Source organism: Protopterus annectens, chromosome 7.part0 (assembly GCF_019279795.1).
Source record: "Protopterus annectens isolate FY-2018-M chromosome 7.part0, PAN1.0, whole genome shotgun sequence".
Lineage (NCBI taxonomy): Eukaryota > Metazoa > Chordata > Ceratodontiformes > Protopteridae > Protopterus > Protopterus annectens.
Window position 1 is genome coordinate 946,251,050 of NC_056739.1, and position 25,723 is coordinate 946,276,772.

Below are 25,723 nucleotides of genomic sequence, written 5' to 3' on the forward strand. Positions count from 1 at the left end.
CACTGCAACAGCTGGAGAGGCCACAGAAGCACCTCACAAAGAGGTTCCTAGGCATTAAACACATATCCTACACAGACAATCTCAGAAGACACCAGCTAGTCTATGTGTCATATTATCTAGTTAGAGGCTATCTGTGCTTGACTTACACAGCCCTGTCTGACCCAGCTGTTTCAGACATGGTACATAACAAGACATCCCAATCCCTCTACAACACACACTGCAGAGACTTCTACCTCATTACCACAATTGCAACAACATGCTGGTGGGGCAGGTCCCTCACCAAGAGACTGCACATGCCCTCAGATACACTTCCCATACATGTCATGCAGAGCACCTAGCTGACTCTGATTCAGAGAAATCTTGATGAGTGGAAGGGTAATAGTTCACGCCCAGGATCACTGCAGTGGCTCTACTTGATACAGGCACTGGGAAGTAATATCAGGTGACACAATGGCAGGGACCTTCTATGGGCTAGTCTTGTAAAGGCTCCTGGGCCATTAGCCTACTATACACTCATGAACCTATAAGGGGAATTACATCAGCAGGACAGATAAAGTAGGGCAGTAGATGTTCAAGTTAGCAAATTACTTTGTCTACAAACAGACACACTTTGGCACACATTTATACACACACATACATACTTACCAGATGTGAGAGTAGAACCTATGTAACTAGTTATTTGTACCATAGTGTTACGCAATTATCGCAAGTACCACAGAGCTTATGGGGCTAATGTCTGACAACAGGGACTTCAAATGTGACTGATATCTGCAGGACTGCTAAAGTGGGAAAGGTGAAGTATACTGTGTTTGAATGGACCCAAAAGCTTTAACTTGTAAACACACACAAACACAGTCTGACATTTGCCAGGACTGAGAATAGAACTCTTACCTAACTAATTATTCATACTATACTGTTACGCAGTTATCGCATGCACCACAGAGATTAGGGGGTTGATGCCTGACAAAAGGGACTTCTAAGGTGACTGATATCTGCAAGACTGCTAAAGTAGGGAAAGGGGAAGTGTAGTGGGTTTGAATGGACACAAAAGCTTTAACTTGTAAATACACACACACAGTTTGATATTTCCCAGGACTGAGATTAGAACTCCCACCTAACTAGTTATTCGTACTATACTGTTATGTAGTTCTCTCACACACACTCTTTGATACTTGGCAGGACTGAGATTAAAACTCCTACCTAACTAGTTATTTGCACTATAGTGTTATACGGTTATTGCAAGTGCCACAGAGCTTATGGGACTGAGGCTTGATGAAAGGGACTTCTAAGGTGACTGATATCTGCAGGACTGCTAAAGTGGGAAAGGTGAAGTATGCTGTGTTTGAATGGACCCAAAAGCTTTAACTTGTAAACACACACAAACACAGTCTGACATTTGCCAGGGCTGAGATTAGAACTCCTACCTAAGTGCTTGTACTATACTGTTACGCTGTTATTGTATGCACCACAGAGATTAGGGGACTGAAGCCTGACAAAAGGGACTTCTAAGGTGACTGATATCTGCAGAACTGTTAAAGTAGGGAAAGGGGAAGGGTAGTGGGTTTGAATGGACCCAAAAGCTTTAACTTCTAAACATCCATACACACACCCAGTTTGACATTAGCCAAGACTGAGATTAAAACTCCTACCTAACTAGTTATTTGTACTATAGAGTTATGATGCAGTTATCACACATGCCACAGAGCTTATGAGGCTGAGATCTGATGAAAGGGACTTCTAATATGACTGATATTTACAGGACTGCTAAAGTAGGGAAAGTGGAAGTGTACTGTGTTTGAATGGACCCAAAAGCTTTAACTTGTAAGCATACACAAACACACACTTTGACATAACTGAGATTAGAACTCCTACCTAACTTGTTTTTTGCACTATATATATAAGCAGAACTGGCACTATAGTGTTACACAGTTATCACACACACCACAGAGCTTATAGCTCTAAGGCCTGGTGAAAGGTATTTCTATGGTGACAGACATCTTCAGGACTGTAGGGCAATGGGAAGTGCACTGGGTGGGGAAAGCTTGTTCATTCCTACATCCTACTGACATTTTTCTAAGTTTATGAGCATGCCCAGTGTGACATTCTATAGTACATGTGGGACTCCATTCTAGGAATTGTTGTACTCCAGTCCAGTTTGCTTTGTGCTACATCCATACCACTCAGCCTGTTGGTACAGGATATCTGGAGACAGCCTATCAAAATGGGGGAACAATGGGCCATACAGTGATTGTGACTGTTTCTCTCAGTAATGTATAGGTTGCTAGGGTTACAGGGCTTGTTTTAGCAGACATCCGACATATATTCTGTATGACACTGTCATTATTGTTTCAGTACCTCGTGACATGCTTTCTCAGATCCTCACAGTGATTTACCAGGGGAATACAGAGTGGATGATGTACACAACAAAATTATGGGCCAAATGCTATGCATTCTTACACAATCCAGTCTGTTGAAAGGTGTGCCTACAAGCAATTGACTCCTGGAGCTGTGGAAACAGTTCAGCACCTTGGTGATATATTCAAAAAGTCAGACAGGATCAGGGTGACAGACAGACTTCAGATAGATTTGTAGGAAATAAGATATGGGGGGATGTCATTGGTCAGATATGTTTACCTATAGTTACCAGTGCTTTACATATGGGGTCTGCTCAAAGGTTGACTGCACTTGGAGGGTCTTCTGTGTGTCAGACTGTTTGACCAGCCTGGAGGTGTGTGTTTGTCTGACATATATGTATGGCCCACCTCATTTTGCTTGGCTGGCCACATTTTGGGGTCAGGATGTTGCATAGGATGACTGATCAGGGAAGGGTGTGTTACTCACCATGGCTGTGGGCTAGGGTTCTGTGGGTCCAGACATGTCACCATCTTCCAGGGTAAGTCTGCCTGCAATTAGTGCATTTTCATGTTTAGAGTTCTAGCCCTGCCTGTTGACTGTACAGAGCATCATAGGATGTCTGCATTCATGACTCATATATCTTGTTGGTTACACAAATGAGTGTGGTTTTCAAGGACATGTGTTTTGCAAGTCACTCAGAGTTGAAGTCAGATAATACTGACATTTGACATTGCAGTTTCTGACATCATACCCATCAGACATTCCATGCTACTACAATCATTCCTTCAACTTTATTACATTATTAGAGCAGTATTTCAAAGGTGTTTTTCTCTTTGGACCTTTTTCACCCCATTATTCATGGCTTTGGCCAGATTTCTGGCTCTCTGACACTGGCATGTTTTCTCCTAGCAGTTAACAGCATGCCCTTTCTTTCCCTTTTATAAACTGTGTTATGCTGCTGTTATGGACCCCATGATACTTCCTAACAGGGCACTGTGTGTGAGGCATGGGCATTTACCACAAGCCTGTAGGCCAGGTGTGACAGATGCAGGTCACCTGTAGCAAGGCAGTGCATTCTGATATGTTCCCAGGATGCCAGCAGTGGACAACCCTGGGATGGCACTAGTAAGTTGACTGTGGGTGTTTCTGACAATTGCTTTCTGTTTGTGTTGAGTCATCATTCTAGTTGATGGCTGGATGATGCTTAAGGCTAGGGACATGTTACTGCATTTCTATGGGATTATGGGGGGGTGACGTATCTGTACACAATACAAATTTGAAGAGACTGTGCTGATATTAGCTTAACATTTTGGTGCCATTTAGCATAGTGGTGTGCCCTATCATTCAGACTACAGGCATAACAGTATCAACCACAGGTCAGATTGTTCTGGCATGGACATTTGTAATTTCAGACGTCTTACCATTCAAAGCCATACTGTCACTGACAGAACTGCTGTAATATCACTGTGTAAAAGTCTGTGGGTAGGGATTTCATGGATGTTGCCATGTGGAGGCCTTTGCCAGTCATTTCTGTATGGTTTTCTACAGGTGATCTGCTGGGTGAGGCTGGGGTTGGGTATGGGACCCCCACTTCGACATCCATGCATGTGACCTATGACCCCCATTTATTTGCTTCACCACATATACTGCAGTGGTATTTGTCAGCTAGGGTGGTACTGCTTGGTGTGGGTAGGCCAGTATTGCAAATACACTTCCTGTTGTCCCACGGAGCTATCAGTTGTCTGCTGCTATCCCAGTAAGCCACCCCATCCCCCCTTCTTGCTAGAATCAATACCATATATATGCTATCAGAATATTCCACTCCATTCATTAATTTCGTTAAGGAGACTAACTTACTTTGTGCCTGAGGCTGTTGTGAGGATGGTGCTTGAGGGCTGACTATGTTGGATGCACACAGTACACTGCCTATACATGGTAGGGTATAGGTGGTGTGTTGTTTGGCATCCATGTTGTGTGTGCAGTGTCAACGTTTGTGCTATGCATTGCCTCTTTGCCAAGGGCAGGGCATACTGGGCATGCCTCCATTGGCCTACAGGGGCAGGTTCAGGATGCTTCTCCTTTGAGTCTCTCTGTACCTGTTGTGACTTTGGTAAATGGTGGGGGGCTGTGTGGTCTTTCCCCATTTTGTTTCTGCTCCAGCTGTTTCTGCAGGATCATATTGTGTAGCATGGCACATACTATGAACATGTATGCACATGTGGATGGAGAGTAGTGCAAGGCTCCACCAGATATGTCAAAGCAGCAGAACTGTAACTTGAGCATCCCAAACACATGCTCTATAATGATCTTGGTTTGTGTGTGTGCCTCATTATGGTGTTCTTGTGTGGGTGTGTGTGTGCATTTCTGATGGGTGTCATCATCCACGGCTCCAGTGCGTAGCCAGCATTCCCCACCAGATGGCCCTATGGAATGTCCCCAATGGCAAACACCCAGTAAAGATGAATGCCAGTCGTGGGAGTTTTGATAGCTTCCAGGGATGCCAGCACACACATTGATGATAATGGCCTGGGTATCACACATAGCCTGGCAGTTGACAGAGTGGAACCCCTTGCATTTTAAGTAGATGCTACCCTGGTCAACAGGTGGTGCTTTGATGTGGATACATGTACAGTCTATGGCACCCAGTATCTCCGGGTATTCTGCTGCATGGTGGAAGATATGCATATTGCTGGTCCTCTCCTCATGGGTGTTGGGGAAGTAGATGTGCTCAGCGGCATGCAGTCACATGGCATCTAGAAACTGGTGGAGTATACTGGATGCAGATGCCTGTGAGACCCACATGGTATCCCCAGTTGATCTTTGGAAAGTACCTGTAGCTAGTATTCTTAAGGCTACACATACCTTGGTATCCACTGGGAAGGGTTCCCCTCTGTTTGTTCTGGCTCTGAGGTGAGGCCAACACAGCTCAACAAGTTGCTGAAGTATTTCCCTGTCCACCCTGTAGCACTCTACTGTCTCCAGATCATGTAGCTCCTGGTAGGTTACCCTGGGTCTGAACACTCTTCTCCTCCTCCTTGGTCTGAGTTGGTTGTCAGCATTATCCTCCTCACTGCCCTCAGTCTCTAGCACATACTTATGGATCAAAGAAACAGCAGCCCCTAACATGTTTTGTTAGTTTTGTCAGTTTAAAATTCCCCCAAATGTGTACACCAGTGGTGTAGAGTTTGTGGGAAAAAACAGACTGAAAGGTGTTTGCATAGCCTATAGGAGTGTTCTGGGCTGCTGCCTGCATAATTGTCTGATTCTGATACATTCCACCTACCAGCTATGGTAGTTCTCCTTGATTGGCTTCCTTCTACAGTTTCCCCTTCCCATTTCCTCCCTGTTTAAGCCCTGATGCATGCCACACATTCCTGGTGCTCAAATGTAAACAGTTCTGCTATCACCTGTTTTTGTTTTTTTTTAAGGCCCAGTGCATGTCACGCACATCCATTTAGCTAAAGTAAAATGCTCTGCATTTCATGGAAGAGAAAAATACAGCCTCAGACACACACCCTTCTTTAGCTGTGCTTAGCTAAGGGAAATATGGGCCTCTGAGCTCCAATGTGCTTACAGCAAGTATGACACACCCCTTTTTTATATTAGCTGCTCCTCCTGTCTACACTGTGGTGTTAGAGCACCTACATGGTTAGGTGCAGTCTGACACTTAGAAGAAATATGTGATTCAGTATAAATCCTTTCATTTGCATACACCACTGCCTTACTCTTGAGTTAAACCAGGGAAAGGAAGCCAACAAACTACTGAAACACAAAAACCAAGTCAGCAGCACCAAGACCCACCACAGGAAGTATCAGGAATCCAAAAAATGTAAAATAAAACAATTTATTGAAACACTTTTCTTTGCTTGTAATGTAGCAACTTCTTCAGAAAAAATGCACAGTTTCAAACAGTAGTTTATAAGTAATTGAGACATGTCATGTGATGACCACACCTCCAGTAAGTCAAATTCTTAAAGAAACATTTGCTAAAAAAACACGTGTTCATAAAACCTAAACACAAAAGCTCAAGTTTGTCAGATTAAAAGTGTCATCAAAACTGTTATAAATAGTTATATAGAAAGTATTAAACTGTTAGACTCAAACAATAACAAAGTTTGACTAATCTTCAAAATTACGGAATAATCAACTGAGTATATCTCTCTAAAATATTGTAGAGCTAAAATGAATAGAATCATATTCAAGCAAAATACCAATTACCATCTCAGACTTCTTAGTTTCAGAAGACAGGCAATGTTACAAGCATCATTTAAACCTGGTACAACAAATGCATTCAAACGGATTTGCCATTCCAGCTCATGTTCCTCTAAAAGTAAATTCAGTGGGCCACCTCTCAAATTAAATAATGTAGAAAAACCCAAGTGTGAGCAGGCACAAATCCTTCTTGTTTCAAATCAAACCAGATGGAAGCCAAACACGTAGAGTAAAAGAACAGTATTTAATCCACAGTCAACAATAAAGGACAAACAGATGAGCGCTTTCGCAGTATTGCTTCTTCAGATCTATAACAAACTCATCAAGTAATTCCACTATATATATACTAGTTTCAATCAAGAATTTGACAAGTTAAGCAATTAATAAATTAACTCACAAAATGTTTAAAGAAACAAATACTATCATAATGGAAATTATATATATACAGCTAAAAATACATCAGTGTAATCTATCTGTCTATGTTGAGAAGCATCTTAGATCTGTGTTGAACAGCAATAAGGTAGTTTTAAAGGATTCCAAACAATTTTTAATTGAATTATATGACTGTATACAAAATATAACAATTACAATGGACTATATGTTTGTTACTTTTGACATACAATCTCTCTTCACAGTTATTCCGAACGACCTAGGTTTGACATATGTTACAGATTATTTAAAGGAACATAGCAATTATTCTCCAGTGTCTATTGACTTAATTGTACATTTCCTAGAGTTAGTTCTGGAAAATAATCTCTTTATGTTCAAAGACAGCATTTATAAACAAAAGGATGGCGTAGCTATGGGCACACCATGTGCCAATAGCTATGCCGACATGTTTTTGGCCTACTGGGAAGAACATATTTTGTTTTGTGAAGAAATGTTCAAACAGCATGTAATTTTTTACCGACGTTTTGTCGATGATTTATTTGTGCTTTGGAAAGGATCATTAGAACAACTTTATAGTATGTACACTATTATGAATAGTCTTACAACTTGTCTTAAATTTACTATGAAACACTCACTGTATAGAATTGAGTTTTTAGATCTGTACATTGAAAGACTTGATAACAACCTTATAAATACAGGTGTACATCGGAAGAGCTGTCACAGCAATGCTTTGCTCCTTAGATCTAGTATGCACCCACCTCACGTTTTTAGGAACATTATGAGAGGCCAAGCCATTAGAGCCTCTAGGTTGAATCCTTTGGATGATGGTTTTGAAGCTGAACTAAATGATTTGAAACATAGGCTACTAACAAGGGGCTATAATAATATGGAAATTAATTCACATTTGAATGATATTCAGGAATTAAGGTCCACTAAGGGAGAGCCTTACTTTGGACCACATGAATTTGTGACAGTCCCAAACATAAACACTGAATGTCCACAATATGTTAAATTCACTACACATTTTTCATTCGACAATTCAGAGCTTAGAGAAATAATTAGTAAATATTGGGACATTCTACATGTGGATGATGACCTTAAACAAATAGTTGGTAATCAACCTAAATTCTTATATAGGAATAAGACCAATCTAAAAAGGAAGCTTTGTTATCCCACAGTTGGCCATAGAGATAGGAGAGATGGATATACTAAGCCTTGTGGGCAATGTAATTTGTGTTCCTACATTGACAGTACACCGCATTTTTTTCATCCAGATTTACAGAAGCTTTTTTATATATCCACTGAAGCTAATTGTATGACACCATATGTCATCTACTTAGCCATTTGTCAGTCATGCTCCTCATTTTACGTGGGCAAGACTAACCGCCCACTTAGAGACCGAATGAGAGAGCATGTTTATCATATGAAAAGGGGTACAACACATAATGCTTTGGCTAAGCACCTCATGATGAACAATGCTCAACATGTATTTTTTTTAAAGTATTGGAGGTAATAACTCCTAACCCAAGAGGAGGTGATATCAAAATTTACACAGAGGGTAAAGAAACAGAATGGATCATATTACTAAAAGCAGATAAAGGTTGTGGTTTAAATGAGAGGGCCTCAATTAGACCAAAATTGAGGCAAAGAAGGAATATTAAATGATTTTATTGTCATTAACATCTGATATTTTCTGCCTATTTTATAATGTTTTTATTCAAAAACAGTTATAACATTTTATGTATTTATTTGATTCATGTAGGTGTTTTTGAATATATATGTGTGGTCTCATTACATGCTCTTACACTGATGTATTTTTAGCTGTATATATATATATATATATATATATATATATATATATATATATATATATATATATACATTTCCATTATGATAGTATTTGTTTCTTTAAAAATTTTGTGAGTTAATTTATTAATTGCTTAACTTGTCAAATTCTTGATTGAAACTAGTATATATAGTGGAATTACTTGATGAGTTTGTTATAGATCTGAAGAAGCAATACTGCGAAAGCGCTCATCTGTTTGTCCTTTATTGTTGACTGTGGATTAAATACTGTTCTTTTACTCTACGTGTTTGGCTTCCATCGGGTTTGATTTGATACAAGAAGGATTTGTGCCTGCTCACACTTGCGTTTTTCTACATTATTTGATTATATTCTACTTTTCCTAAAACTTAAGCGTTAACCTGTCGCAAGATCAGATTGCCTTGGATACACCTCTCAAATTAGTTTGAACTTGATCTATAGCTTTAAAGGTAAATTTGTGGCCCACATTGTTTGCTATATGTCTTGCTAGTGGGTTGTCAGTTTTATTGACTGAAATGGCATAGGTGTGTTCATACACCCTGCCCCGCAGTCTACGTTCAGTCTTCCCCACGTAGAATGCGGGACAGCAGACACATCTTGCTATGTAGACTACTAGTCTAGAATTACAGTTGAGTTTAAATTTAATCTCATACTTGTTGTCTCCTATACAAAATGTATTGCCCACTTCCATGAATCTACACATCCTACAAGATTCACACAAATTCATTCCAGCATACATATGTGTTTTAAGTTGTTGCCCCCCCCCCACACACACACACACACACATTCAAGTAAGTTTTTAAGGTTGTGGCCTCTACGAAATACAATATTTGGAACTGGACCTAGTTTACTGAATAGTGAAATATCACTCAAGATAAACTGCCAGTTTTTACATAAAATACGTTTGACTTGGCCACTATCATTACTGAAGGTAGTAATAAATCCACCTTTGAAGTTAGGGGCTAAAGTTTGTGATGGAATTTGTGTTGGGACAAATACCCTGTTTTGACAATCTACCGTGTGAGGAGCAAGACTGGCCTGTTCTAAACTGTTTAGCCTAAGAATGGGAGAGACAATTCCAAGTCTTCTTTTATCAGAAACTTCACTGACTAAAGTTCCAATAAGGTCACTAGGATACCCACGCTTTTCAAACATCTCCCTAAGTAAATCACACTCTTGATGGAAATCGAGCTCAAGTGTGGTCATTCTAGCTGCCCTTATCAATTGGCCTTTTATAATGGACCACTTCTGGTGGAACGGGCGGCAGCTAGAAAAGTGTAGGAATGAGTTACAGTACGTGGGTTTTCTAAAAATCTGTGATACATACCCACTGTTGACTTTATCTTTTGAAAGTTTCACATCTAAATAGTCAATCGTGGCTGTGTGAAATGTTGATGTAAATACAAGGAAATCAGTTGTGGAATTCAGAAATGAAATAAAAAGCTTAGCATGAATGCCATCTCCATTAAATAACACGAAGATGTCATCCAAGAAACAGGTGTAGTAAACGAGGTTCGCCCTGAAGTGCTCAGCTTTCAAAACAAAAGTTCTTTCCCAGTACGCCATCACCAAGTTGGCAAAGCTGGCACCACAGGGCGGCCCCATAGCGACCCCTCGTTTCTGTAAATAAAAATCCTTATTGAATAAAAAGTAATTATTAGTAAGAATGATGTCTAATAAAGACTCCACTAAAGTAATTTCGTGTGAAGGAGCTTTCTTAGATTTAAGCAAAAGACTCACCCATTCTATGCCCTCTAAGTGTGGAATAGATGTATACAAGTCCTTAGCATTGATAGTTAAGCAATTGTGATTGGGTTTATATTCCAAGTTGTTAATGTTCTCTAGGAAGGTCCATGAGTCTTTGCATACTTGGGGTTCTGACACCAAGTATTTTTTCAAAGAATTGTCCACTACCTTGGCACAAGGGTAAGTTAATGAACCCCTCCCATCTATTAATGGTCTCATGGGGGGGGGGGGTTCCACATCCTTGTGGATTTTTGGTATCCCAAACATAATTGGGATTTTTGGCCAAGGAAGGGAGATGAAATTAAATGTACCAATATCAATGATGGCATCAATGAAGAAGTCATTGAAATAGCCTCTTATCCGTTTATATGCAGTGTTGACCTCACTCAAGGATGCTTTAGAGTAAGCCTCTGTGTCTAACAGATGCCTCATTCTCACTGTGTAGTCATGTTGATCAAAGACTACTAATCCCCCACATTTATCTGGTTTAACCACCCTGACATTAGCATTCCTCGTGGATTGCAGTAGTACACTTTCCTTTCGACTCACATTACTTAGTCTTTTTGATGGACAAGAATGAGGATTTGAAAGGAATCGAAAATCCAATTTGCATACTTGTTCAAACATCTTCAGGGTAGGGTGAAGTGGGGGATTATAAGTACTAGCCACCCTTAACTCATGGTCACCAGAGTTGCTGTCACCAAATAATAAATTAAAGTTTAACTTTCTCACATACAGTTTAAGATCTGTGACAGTTTTAACTAAGTTAAATGTTTTTTCGGCCTATCCAAAACCATCTTCAGCTCAAATTTCTAATGCAATGAAACCCTTTATTGCTGTACAGCAATCCAACAATGTTGTGCAATCTGATGACAATAACCAGATTGTTATTAGACGTAGTGAACAGATCCGTAACAATAACAGCAACAACTGTGATTACAACCAACAACAAGTGACTGACAATACCAACGTCCCTGTTAACAATTGTGTAAATTTTCGGAAAGACAACCCTACAGGAACAATTCCGAGGAACAAATCATTCCAAAAGAACCAGAACAATCAACGCAATTTCAAATGCAGGAAGTAATAACTAATAACTATCCTCGTTTGAACATTGTTACTAACAGTGACGGTGACTTTAACATTTATACTTTTTCATCATTTTCTATCGACTTGCCATCTGTGAATTTATTAGCTAAAGGTAGTACATTTGTACCTGACAAACCAGTGGATGCACCACCACTGTTCAAGGGGATAACAGTTGCCATTGTCCACTCAGCTGGTGTGCAGCCAGTGGTGTCAGTATGATTGCAAGGGTTTCCCAATGGTGTTAATAATCCTTGTCAGATCACATGTGGGATGTAGCCTGGAATGTTATCATGTGCAATAGATGCAGTTTATCTTCCAATGAGAAGCCAGTTACAAACTGTTTTGTAAATATGGAAGTTATGTACTAATGTCATGTGTCACATATGGTGGGTACAAGGGAGTGTAGTTGATGCAGACAGTGTGGAAGTACATGTTAGGTATGAGTACAGATCCATCATATGTGGTATCATGACATATGAGGTCACTGACAATCTGGGCCTGTCCTTTGAGGTCACACATGTAACTACACTGTGCATAATGGAGCTGCTTTGTGTGGGTGGCTACTTTTGTCACTTACCATGTCTACACAACACCACAACAATACTATATGCTTCTTTTAGCTGAGGAGGTAGTGCCTCCATGTTAGGGGTGGCACCCTCACCTCAACTGTCACACAGCACTGTCCACCTTTTATTGTGCAACCTGCTAATGGCAGTTGTTCCCCAGTCAGATTTGCTGAGCCTTGACAAGCCTGTGTCCCTCCTGTCATGTACAGCCGTGTTCATGCAGTTGTAATGCTGCTGACATAATGCATGGGTGTAGAGCTCTGTACACTTGCCTGTCCCACCTGAAGTGAGACATGCAGTCATGCTATGTCAGCCATCCCACAGGAAGTAATAAATGGCTTTCTGGACATATATGTTGTATTGCCTGCAAGGGGGGACTGCATGCTGATAGTTCTAAAGAGACTGATCCGTGGCCAGATCCCACCAGGGAGGACCTCACATTGGAGGGGCTGTACTGGTCACCCATATTGGTAAACACATGATGCAATACATTGGTTCCCCATGTGGGGATGTCATGGCACTGCTGCAGGGCATTGATCTATCCTTTGGGCAATGGAGTTGCAGCATGACTAAGTAATACAGTGTGTACATATTACACTTCTCTAATGTGTTTGTCTGTGCTCTGTACAGAGACCTTACATGACTCTCTTCTTGCAAAATGCTGGAAGTAACTGCAATACTTTCTTGCACAGAGGACAACTAGCATGCAGTACCAAGTGGTGTCCCCAGATCTCTGACCCATGTCACCTTAAATGACATGATAGGAGTTAGCATGTATATGAGTACTAACACCGTCATACACCTACTGACACTGGACCAAACACTGTTACTTTTGCTCAATGCCAGATCATGCCTACTGACTGTAACCAGTGGAGCCCATTGACTGCTATACTATGTAATGGATGTCAGACATATGTCTCATTCCACCAACCATGGCCAGGCAAGGTGTATGACAATATTAGGCTAACAGGCCTTGCTGTAAACTGTGTACATCATGTACAGTGTGTAATGTCAGCTGGTGGATAGGCAAGTGTCTGACAATCATATTCTGGGAAGATAGCATTAGGAGACCTATGCTGCAATGACACCAGTCACCAGTAGAGTTCACTGTCCTGCATTATTGATGTACCCCATCTTACTATTCCCTCTCTGCAGTCACAACCACTATCAGTAACCTCTGACTGAGTACATTAGCAGGTGATTACATATTAAGAGCTGTCACAGAATCCTGCAAAGAACCAACAGTTACTCAGGATGGTCTAAGACACAGTTAGTTGTTCTCTGGGCCACTGACAAAGACTAAATGCCAATGACTGCACAATACTATCCAGTGGGAAATCATCAACCCCTGCAAAATATTGCAGTGTCTGCACACTGCACACAATTGAGCCATTACACATGGAGTTATGGACACAGAGAGTAATGTAGCTTTTGACTCTCACTGGTTGGTAAGATGTGGGGATACATTCACTGTTATACAACCTATACTGACAGGTTTTGGATTTAAATCCCAGACTGTTACTGCTATACTGAATGTGGCAGTCATCACACCTATCATTGTGTGCAATGGCACTCTTGCTAGGTCACTACACAGGCATATCGTACAACTGTAGCAGACACACAGGTTCCATGATACACCAATGCACAGTGTAGCTAGCATGCTCTATGGAGTCCATGTTACAACTGCAGATGTGTAGTCTGTCTCCTAAATGCTTTGGAGGGGATGTGTATGGACAATACAGGGAGGTGTCAGATCCCACTGTGTACCTCCCGCGTATCCATGACAGGAGTAACACATGTCTCACCTGTTCTACATGCCAACAACATCACTGTGGTATACATAGTACATGCTGGAGAAACTGGTGGCAGGCAACTGTCTGTACTGGACACAGGATATTTGTACATGAGTCATCTCCATCACCACAGCTTGTAGATGTGTTAGATCCCAAAACCCTGGTGACACTATTCAAGGGTAGCAGACCTTTTCACAGATTAGGGATGCATGAGTACTCAGAATGCTGCTATTGTCCTTGTTAGCCTGTTATACACATATGAACCTATGGAGTCATGCACTTATTGTGCTGTGCCTTGCTGAAGACATATTTCTGCTGTCTTAATATGCTATCCTCTGATGCTTTATTGCCATTGTGCATCCATAGGTTATCCCAACAGACTCCTGAAGAAGAAACATAAACAGGTCTGCAACACACCTGTCATTATGTAACTATGTAGCCATTACAGCATCATACAACATACGGTACACAAAAGTATGTGGTGTACTTCTGACAAATGCCAGCATACAGTATCAGTTGGTAACCACTACAAGTAGCATGGCAAAACAACACTGCATTACACAAGTACATGTTAACAAACATAGTCACCCTGTGCATCAGACACATACCTTCATTTCCCTGCATCAGTGGATGGAGGATGACAGGAATGTGGCACAAGTATCATCACTTGCACAGGGTGTTGTGTGGTGGTGCAGGAGGCCTAGTCTGACCCAAATGGTTGACAGCATGTGTGTGAGTTAGGAAGGGAAGCAGGTAAGATGGATCATGAAAATGTGCCATGTGTGTCTGTGGCTGACCTGTATTTGACTGTGGTGTGTGAGTGTATGAGTGTACACAGCCAAGCTCAGTGCTAGCCCTACATGTGTGTATGTTGGACAGCTTTGGACTGTACATACTGGTGGGAAAAGACTTGAGAGTCGAATGCTGTTCAAAACAAAATGTTATTACTTAAAAAACTCATAAAACAACAATAGAGGTTAAGCACTTTCATCCTCTGGTAACTTGACATCATCAGAACAATTATGCATAAGTCAAGAAGCCTTTTTATACATCATACTAAATTAATTGAATACTTAATATTTAAATTAGTAAATTTTTCTCAGAGTGCCAGCATAAACAGCTATAATATTGTCAATCCTACTAGTAAAAACATGCAAGAGTTGCAAAGAAATAATTTATAACAATTCACAGTGCACTTGAAAGATTACTGCAGCTAAAATTAAAAACATTTTTTCAGTTTTCTTCTATAACACTCTTGGCTAAATATTTTTCCATACCCTATGTGACACATATCAAATGTGTACCCTATGGCATCAATGCATAATTACCCCAAATAATATCCAGTTTTGAGTTTTAATATCCTGGAAATTGAAACATTTTCATTTAAACCTGGTGCCTGGGTGTCATTGGTCCTAAGCTGCCATTTAACTTCTAAAAATTCTAGGAAGCCATCACATGACCCCCCCCCCCCCGCTCACCCAAGTTAACTTGCTCAATAATGCAAAACTTAAACTGGTGCATATGGTTGGATGAGTCTAACATGTGCATTCAAAATATATGTGTGCAGTTGACAATCATGAGACAGTACAGCAATGCAGGCAGCAGGCCTGGGATGACAATTCAGGGATTACACTGCTGTAAACCTACATCTATAGCAAAACACTGTCATCTTACCAGGAGCAGGACCATGGGCTTGGCCATTACCTGACAGATATGCGAAAAGTTGAGGGAGAAGTAATGTCAGTACCACTACATGTTCCAGCACCACAAGGTAAAATGTCCATATATCTCACATTTACAGTAGTTACTGTGTTAATTATTATATTGGTCAAAATCTGAGCATGACAACCAAACTGCAGTGAACCCCTCCCCAAAAGCAGACAGTACTGACAACCACGTAAGACTATATATATGACCTGACACACTGAATGCGACAGTATTGCAATGCTGATCAGACTAAGCTTATCTGCACCCCCTCTATACCATGGACACTGTGGCACCCACATCCATGATGTAGGGTGTGATGGATGCCTGGGAGCTGTTGTGTGCCTAGATTTGCCAGGAATTCATCAGTGGCTGAGAGTGGTTGTTCTGCTGCAGGCCCTCCATCTGGTGGCACCATGATCCCTGGCTACATCTGCTGCTCTTCTCCATGCGGCATTGATAATGTCTGCTGCACGGTGTTGAACCTGCTTATATATCCTACTCTGATGACCAATGAAGTTGACATCATGGACAAGGTCAGCCCACAGTGCCTCCCACTGTTACCTATTGTGCCACGCCCTGGGCAGTAGGAGTTCATTGTGTTGAAGGACCCCTTCCAGTATTAACTCATTCTCTGCATCTGTGAAAGCTGCACAACATCTTGTACACATGTTCCCTGAAAGACAACAACATGGGAACACATGTCAGCATCACATACATGGAAGTACACTATGTGGAGATGCAGCAAGTATGGAATGACTGGCAATATCCACTGCTTGATCACATATGTCATATTTTACAGTGTGCAAACATACTAGGCATGTGAATACAACTAGGATACTACAGCCAACAATGGAGTCTATTGTAGTATGACCCCAAGGGGCAAACCGCCTGATAATATGTCAAACCGACTCTACCAAGAAATAGCAGTGTGCTATTACAGCCACTGTAAAGGGAGAGTTCAATGAGCTCAGTGTGCCACATTGACAATATACATTCCACCCTTGATGTCTTACACATTCTCTGTATGTGTAACAAATCTGGAGATCACTGACATGTCTTTATCACAGTTCTAAGAATGGCTTAATGGTGTAATCCCTATTCCCTGTAAGTATAGTCAGACATCCGCATCCTGATGTAAACAAGATCATTACATACCTGATGGAGTGCAGTACTCCTCTGCTGATATGTGTTGATAGTTAATACTTTACATACGTGTGGTGTGTGTGAGGAAAGTCTCATATAGAATGATTCCCCATAGCCAGCTGCTTGCCTTTTTAACATGCTTCTCATCAGCAGGTGAATGCCTCTTAACCAGTCTGTGGTTCTGAAATGCTGATTGCAGCCAACATAGCTGATTCGGTCTATCATTGTGAGTGTAACGGACAGGTTAAAAATGGATTTCAGTGGATTTTATTCTGTAAATGTAAAATAAATATTCTGCATTTCAATTTGTAGAATGCACTTGGAAAAAACATATAGCTTGGCATTCATTGTTATTAGGAATCAGAAGTAACATGTTTTATCTCTTATAAACTGTGCAGCTTGTGAAATTTATTATCTATAAGCAGGTCAAGATGAACTCTTGTATGCAGCTGTGGCTCAACAATAGGACATGCAAGATAAGAGCAAGGCTGAGGAGTTATCCTGCAGGAACAGAATGTTTGAAATATGGAACACAAACTGTAAGCAAACCAGCTTCAAAAAGAAAGACTTATTATTCTGGCAAATTCTCTAAATTGCTGATACAGGCAGAAAAGACACTATAAAGACTGGGACTTTATCTTTTGTAGGAGAGACTTTGATTTTCCTATCCTTACTGATCTGATGTTGTAAGCTGAAGTATGGCTTTGTTATTTCTGTATATCTTTCATTGTTAAACTAGATGTCTACTTCATATGCAGAGTAAAGGAATGTCATAACAGCCAAACTGACTCCTTGTTTTCATTGAGTAAAGGTACAGACTACCTGAATAGTGAAGTGCAACCTTAAATTTTACAGTCAGCAGCCAATCATGTGCAACCACAGTACAATATATGTCATTCATGCAAATTAGGGGCCCTTTCTGATATGTTATGCTGGACATCGCTGGGGTGAGGAGACTACTTCATCACAGAGGGTGGGTCTAAAGCAGCAACTTTTACATAAAGATGGGTATGCTACAGAATGCAGCTGCTACTACAGGTAATATGCATAGGCAGAGAGTGTGAACACTTTAGAGGACAGCAAGCTGTAGGAGTAACTGTGGGAGCTATGCCAGCTACCCTTTCCAGTCCAATTAAAGCATGTGTTTAAGGTAAGTATGTTAGGCAATGGTACCACTAACAGAGTACTAGGCCACATGTTTGTGTCCTTGAGCAACATGGGGATAAATATAACAATATGTCCACCATTTGGGTGACTGTCAGGCCATGTGTTACAGTCTGGTATTAATTTGGAGCATGTATGAGGCAGTCCATGTTATAAGCAGGTGCTTCAAATGTGTATGTTAGATGTGCAGCTGTGCTAACTGGTGCTGCGAGTTTGAAAAGATTGTGGGGTGCACTCTGATATTAGTGTCCCTCATCTGCAGAACCTGAGTTGAATTTCTCTGTGAATGCATATTAATGCTTATACTTTTGCTATAGGGATATATCAAGTGTTTCTCTCTGCAGGCCTGTGACTTTTATCAGTGAAATCCAGACATTTCATTTGATATGCATTGTGTGGATAAAGAGTGCATGACTCAGTCATTATTTCTTGACTTCACAATACTATAATTCCACTGTGACCCACCAATGGATTTGAAACCAGAACTGTGTGTGGCAAAATATGCTACTAGCAAGGCATTTAACAGACTGAGCTACTGGGTCACTGCTGTAGCAGGTGTATTTGCAAGGTATATGTGTGCACATACAGGCTGTGACAAACCTTTTCTGCATCCATCAGTATGTGCTTGGCTTTATATGGATGTATTTCAGGACCAAAATCCCAGTTGAACAAGTAATTTGCCATTAATGCCTTAGCAGGTGTTTTTCTACATGTTGCTGATAAAAGGGCACATTACCTGCTATCATAGGCCTCACATGCATCCATTATTATGTCTTTGGCTTTCTAGTGGTATATTATTGCACCAAAGTCCAAGGTATACTCCCATTCCATTACTTTTTAATCAAGTTTGAGTAATGCAGAGCAGCATGCAGCTCTACTGAAACATGCTTAATGACTGTAACTGGCAATTACTATGTTTTGTTTAAACCACCCATTTTAATTAAGAGTTGGGTGGTGTGGCAAGTTAATGCAGTAGTCTGTAGGTGCAATGGTCTTGGGTTCTAAATATGGGACTGGTATTTATTTTGTAATTGTGTATTACAATTTAAAAAAAACATATATAGCTTTATTTAGCTGAGCTTAGCAAAGCTGCACAACCCAGTGTGTTTCACAGTGTCACACTAAAAATATAAAGAAAAGAAAAATGGGGAGATAGGAAAGTGGTGAAATAGGGTGTAAATAGGGGAGAAATCATAGTGAAAGGCAGGTAGAGATGTGCAGGAATGGTGTAGGAGATTACCATAGCTATCCATTTCTTGTACAGCAACACTGTGCACTTTGACAGAATTTGTACATGACTTTGAACTCTTACCCCCAGAGAGAGGGGTGAGGATAACATAACTGCATTGTAAAGCCAATTGGACCAAATTACATGCATCCAATGGGCATGTGTGAAATGGAGAGCTATGTATGGGACAATTTTTTTTTCTTTGGGACAAGTACCTTTTTTTAAGATGAGAGTGGAATTTTGGGGAAGAGACATAGGTACATGTTGGGGAGGTAAGTTGGGTAGGGGAGAATGTATTTGCAAACAGAAAGACAGACAAGACAGCAGCCAGGTGCAAAGTGTGACACATGAGGGGGTGAGCACCTTGAATAGGGAGGGTGTTCTGGAATCTTAGTTCCATGTGCCTCCTCAAGGCAGCAGCATGATTTACATCTCCACCCATGGTACTGTCAGCACTGCTCCATCACTGCCGCAGGGTGACAGTGGTGGAAGCTGGGAATCACAGTGTGGCTGCCCACAAGGTTTTCAGCATGTCCTCAAGCCAGTGCAGGTGGCAGTCAAAACCGTGATAGACTATCCTTTGCACCAAAACTGGCAGCTCAGCCCAGGTAAGAACTCCCCTTTCACCACCACTTCCATAGTGGAGCCCATCCTTATCCCGTGGGGCAGTACTACCTGACATGGCAGGTAGTGCAGGGGCAGCAGAGGGGGCACCACTGGTCTGGGTACCAGACGTGCTGGGAGCCGATGTCATGGCTGGAGGAAGCAAGGTAGACAGATCAGTTGAAACTGGCCTACCTTGACATCCTGTGGTAAATAAGGTATAGCATCACGTTAAGGTTAGTAGTAACCAAGCCATTGTTAGTATTAACAGAATGGAACATCATATTTATTAATCCAAATACATAATAATGTATATTATGTGCAACACAACATTAAGTAACATAACAGTCAGTATGTTAAGAGCATGACAGCAAAAATTAAAAGATATGGCCAACAAAACAAGTTAATTTAACAAAATATGTAACTATTAAATCATAATAAAAGATAACATAATAAATCACATTTTACCAAAATATAGAATGTTTAACAAAATATGTTAATCGTACATCATAATAATAAATAATAATAAATAAATGAAGATAAGGGGTGAAGATAGAGAGAGAAACATTCTATTATTGACAGTGCAGACTATATCCCTGAAAGCACTCATAATAAATACTCTACATGTGTGTAGTATCAAGTTTAAGTGCAGTGACTACAATTCTCCTATAGCTGATGTAGCACGTACGTACCTCTCAAGCTGTTAGCATGAGTAGGTATGGACCAAGCAATAACAATTGCAAGTGCACAACTATACAGAGCAGTTTCACATCATGTGGACTTATATAACTATCAAGGTGTTTTGTAAGCAGAATTGTTAATACATTTCATTCCAAATAATAATTTTTCTGGTAATCCCGTGACAGATGAATTGGGCAGTTTTAATTACATTATGAGAAACTGTGACACTTGAGAGGCATGTTTGTGTACAGTACATAAACAAAACAGCTGTCATGCCTTAGTTGGCAGGCATGGGAATAGAACCCAATACCTGTAACTGCAGGGGACATCTGCAAATAATGCAACAATTGCCTGCAGCAACTTAGTACAAACATGCAAGAAATTGAATCATACTGCAAGTATTTAGATTTATTTAGGCGCCAACTCTTTATCGGTATTGCTGTAAAGTGTCTGAAATCTAAACACAATACCTGCTCATAACATAGGCTACCTCAGCCATATACCTTTTGTTCTTGGAGTGGGAGAAAATGAGAGCATTGTGTGACTGATATTGGCTTGGAGACAACCTTGGCCCATACTATGAGTTCAGCAATACATGTTACAGGGCACTCATTTTGCATTCTAGAACTATTACAGTATTATACATGACTGCAGTGACAGTAGAACACACCTGCATGGAATACAGCTGTACTGCATTTATTAGGACAGATTTCTTTAGGAATCAACAATGCTGCTTAACACTTTATTGGTATTGCTGATAAATGCCTGTAAAGTCCACATACAATATATGCCCATACAGTGGGTTACCACGCCCATATACCTTTATTACCTGGAGTAGGAGGAACAGACAGCATGATGTGACTGGTACTGGCCTGGGGGCATGTTACACTTGACTGCAGCAACCTTGTCATAGACAAGCTATGCATACAGCTCTACTGCATTGGTTATGACAACACAATCCTGCTGTACACCGTTTTGCTTACTGTTATTGGTATTGTTTATTGCAATACTATTGTTCATTTATTGCACTACAACTCTAATTGCCCATTTATTGCACTACAGTTTTACTTGCCCATTTATTGCACTACAGTATTTATTGTGCATAACTTATTGTAATAAATGCTTTACTCTTTCTTGCTTCTTGCACTACAGTTAACATAAGAAATCCATACTTACCACACTCATGGTGCAACCTGACCAGGTGCCCAGCATGGGACTCAACATTGCATGTCCTGTCAGCTGCAGCTATTGGGAGAGAAGTGCACCATTATGCATAGCTGTTTTGCAGACATTCAGCTTGCATTTTGACAAAACAATGGAAAATATACTTACATATTTGTGGGGCATTCCCAGCTCTTGCCACTTGGACCCAGGTGTCCAAAGTTCCCCTCTTTCTCCTCTTCAGGTCATCATAATGGTGATGACACTGCTCACCAGTGCTGGGGATACCAGTAGCAATGGTAAGTTTCCTGGCCAACCAGTCCCAGGCCTCTGCCTTACATTGCAAGCCCTGGAAACCACCCTGCATCAGCCTGGTTTCACAATTCTTTATCAGGAGCCCAACAAAGACCCTGCACAAGCATATCTACAGATAAGCAGACTCCAGAGAACAGTGCAGTGTCCCTGCCTATTGCACCTAATATAGCTGTTTTCCTGCCCTTACACATCACTGAGCAACATTCAAAAAAGTGTTGCATCACTTAGTAGCACGCAAACTAGCTAAGCAGAGCTAAGCAGTGAGAAAACTCACACAACCAAGGTTTTAATAAAGCTTAGCACTATGCAAATAGGAGTAGTCATTATCAGGTTTAAGCAGTGCTCACCACAGCACACTACTGCCATATTTCACAAATTTGTTTTTAAAATTAAATATGTATATTAAATTAAATTACAGACATCTTATGACTGCTATAGACTAAACTCAGGACCTACAGATCATTAGGCTGTAACTCTACCTCTTTAGCTACTTGGATATTATGGAAACTAGTATAACTTCACATATACTACTGTGCTACCCATTAGCTCTGCTGAGCATCATGCTGCACCATGCAAACATGCATAAATAGACCCCAAAATAAATAATTAATTACAAATCAGTTTCTATTTTTAGATGTCTGGCAGCTGTTGGCTATGTATGTATAAGCACTGCTCGGCTCTGTGACACTCCATGCCATGTCACACAAATGGCAATTAACAAAAATGCAGTTATGATAAATTATTACATCCAGTTTCTATTTTTAGATGTGTAGCAGGTGTCAGCTGTCTATATTTGAGCACAAATTGGCATTGCTGCTCTGCATGCCATGGCATGCAAAAATGCAGGAGAAAAAATCATAATAAAAATAAAATATTACACATTTAATACAATTCATAGCATTTCAACAGTAGTGGGGAGTATTACAGGGAGCCTCACTCTGTACATAACATCTGACCAGGCATCCACAACCACGGGTAGCCTCTATACTTCTCCCTACACAGATTCAATATCCCTGTTCCTATACTCTGCCTCAGCAGCACACCATTATTAATATGCATAGTGCACTGCTGAGGGGGAACTGTGGCTATTTACACAGATGCATTCCATGTAGGCTTTACCTGGTGCCTACATGGATTTTATTAAACCCTGGGAGTTGACTTTCTAATGTGTTTGCACCTTCCTATAGCAAATAAACATACCCTTCATTCCCTTTGATTTTCTCCCTTTTATTTATCCATATATTCCCTCCTATATCTCACTTTACAAAATAGCACACCATGCTGTCTAGTTTTTATATAATACTCTGTTAATATTATGATTTTCCTATAATTCTCGTCACATTTTTCTATTGTATTCCATGGCAGGTTCAGCAGTTAATCTTTCAATACATTTCCCTCTCCTACTTCCCTCCACAATTTCAATGAGAAACAAAAACGCCCTTATGAAACACCAATTTATAAATCTAAGTATTTCTTTACCACTACATATTTCTTTTATTGTTTGAAAAAAAAGAGGAACAACTTTGTTTTTAATCTCTCTTTAAGGGCAATATACTTCATTTTCCATTCCTAAAGTTAAGTTTACAGTGTTTGTAATATCTTATCAAATCTTAACATCCTTATGTAACTTTTCCTTTTGTCTTCTTATATCACATTTATAATCACCAATAATAATATGCATACTGAGTACAATAAATGATTTTATTTCTTCCTGAAATTGAATCCTCTTGCAGAATTAGCATATGTGTACAGTACTATTAAATGAAAAGCCATATTTTTAGTATAATATCCAATATTCTTCTTCTTCCAGTCTTTATTAATATATTTTTAGTTTATCAATTGCCTTCATTAATATTTCACAATCAGCAACTTATTTATAAAACATTTTCTCTATAGTCATGTGCATTATCTATATTCAAAACTACAGCACCTTCTTTAAAACATTTCTGTTACTAATCATTTATAATATGTATAAATTTCCCTTCATATCATTTAATCCATGTGTTACTGTTCCTAATAAGTATTATTATTTTTTATTCTAACACTTTTCTTTTTCTTTATGTTAAATCCTTCCCTTTTCCTTATAACATTTTCTTTATTCCATTACATTTCTGTCCAAAGGAAAAAAAGAGTATCTAATCTATTTTTTATGTTGTTTTTATCCCACCAAAATCATCCACATCAGTTTCTAAAACCATCATACATATTACTTGTAGGCCAACTGCTTATTTGCAAATAATAATACATTGTCTTCCTATCTCCTCTCATGCCAACCCCTTTTATGGCTCCTTCAAAGCTTGCTGTTGCATTTTTGAAATATATTTATATTATCATCATAATTTTCACCATCGTTAACCTTATTTTATCCTTATCATCATTATGCATTGCCTTGCTTAAAATGTATGTTCCATAACCATCCATGAATACTTCCACAGCATGATTGGTACCTTCAAAGAAGTGTCCTTCTTCTTTATATTTGCAGAAAGTCAACTTACACTGTCTTACAATATGTCCCCTTTTCCTACATTTATTAAACTGATAAAAAAGGCAGTCAGTAATCAGATAGTAGAATAAACATGTCTTTGTCTTTCTTCAAGATCTAATGGCCCCCAACATTCATTAGGATGACATGGCAAATGACAAATTTCATTATGATTTATATATAGTAAAACTCATGCTTCCCACATCAATGCATATACTTTTTCATCAGATGTACTTTTAGTACTAGTCACAGTCTGGCAATTGTCCTTTGTAAATAATTAAACATTAATCCATTATCATTTGCACTAATTTACATCCATTGTTTTCTCTTTATTTGTGAAGCCACATAATTTACCAATTTGTTCCCCTCAGCCTTTGTTTTTTACCACATTCATAATGTTCATACATTATCTTTAGAGAACTTTCATTGCCAAGATGGGTGATAAAATACAAATCTGTCACAATCAATCAAACCAAATGGCTGTACACTTCGCTTCCAAAGTACATAATCATTTGTTTCTTTTCCAGTCCCTCACCCATACCATCACCAAAGACTGCTAATTAAAAAAGAAAGATATCAGTTGTAAATTATGTTTTCTTTTTGAGTAAATGGAGAGAATTTAAATCCCAGGGCAGGTCTGTAATTGGTTTGCTTTACAGTACTATGATAATTGTTGTCTGATTTCTGCAAATAGGATCATACTATCTCCCACTGGACAATACACTCTTATCCCAAAGTTAATAGAGAGCTCTTGTAGAAGAAAGACATTTTTCCTTTTACAGCAAAAAGGAAGTTTATTCTGTGTCTTCTGAATGAATGCTAACAAAGAATGATCCAAGTAAGAGAATTTGTTTCAGATTATGTGGCAAACTGCTGGACAGAGATTTTAGTAGTTTTGCCCCAGAGTTTCCTTTACAAACAGGAAATATACATTTAGAGAAACAGCAATCTTATTATTTTTTTTCTGAAAATCCTTGGTCTCCGGTAGGAAAAATGTGGAAGATTTTACTGAAAGCATGACAGACAACCATGGAGTATAATATGCATCAGTAACATCCTGTCTTTACTCTATGAAGTATTACTTAGTATATATCCTCAGTTCGAATACTTTGGAAAAGAAATGATATGCAAACATAATTTGGTTGTAATTTTGGACACCTAAATTTAAAGTTTTTTAAGATAATATTATTATTAGGTCACACCATATGTTACACACTGCCAAAACATGTAGCAAAGAGACTTTCCCTGTGCGAATGTAAAGAA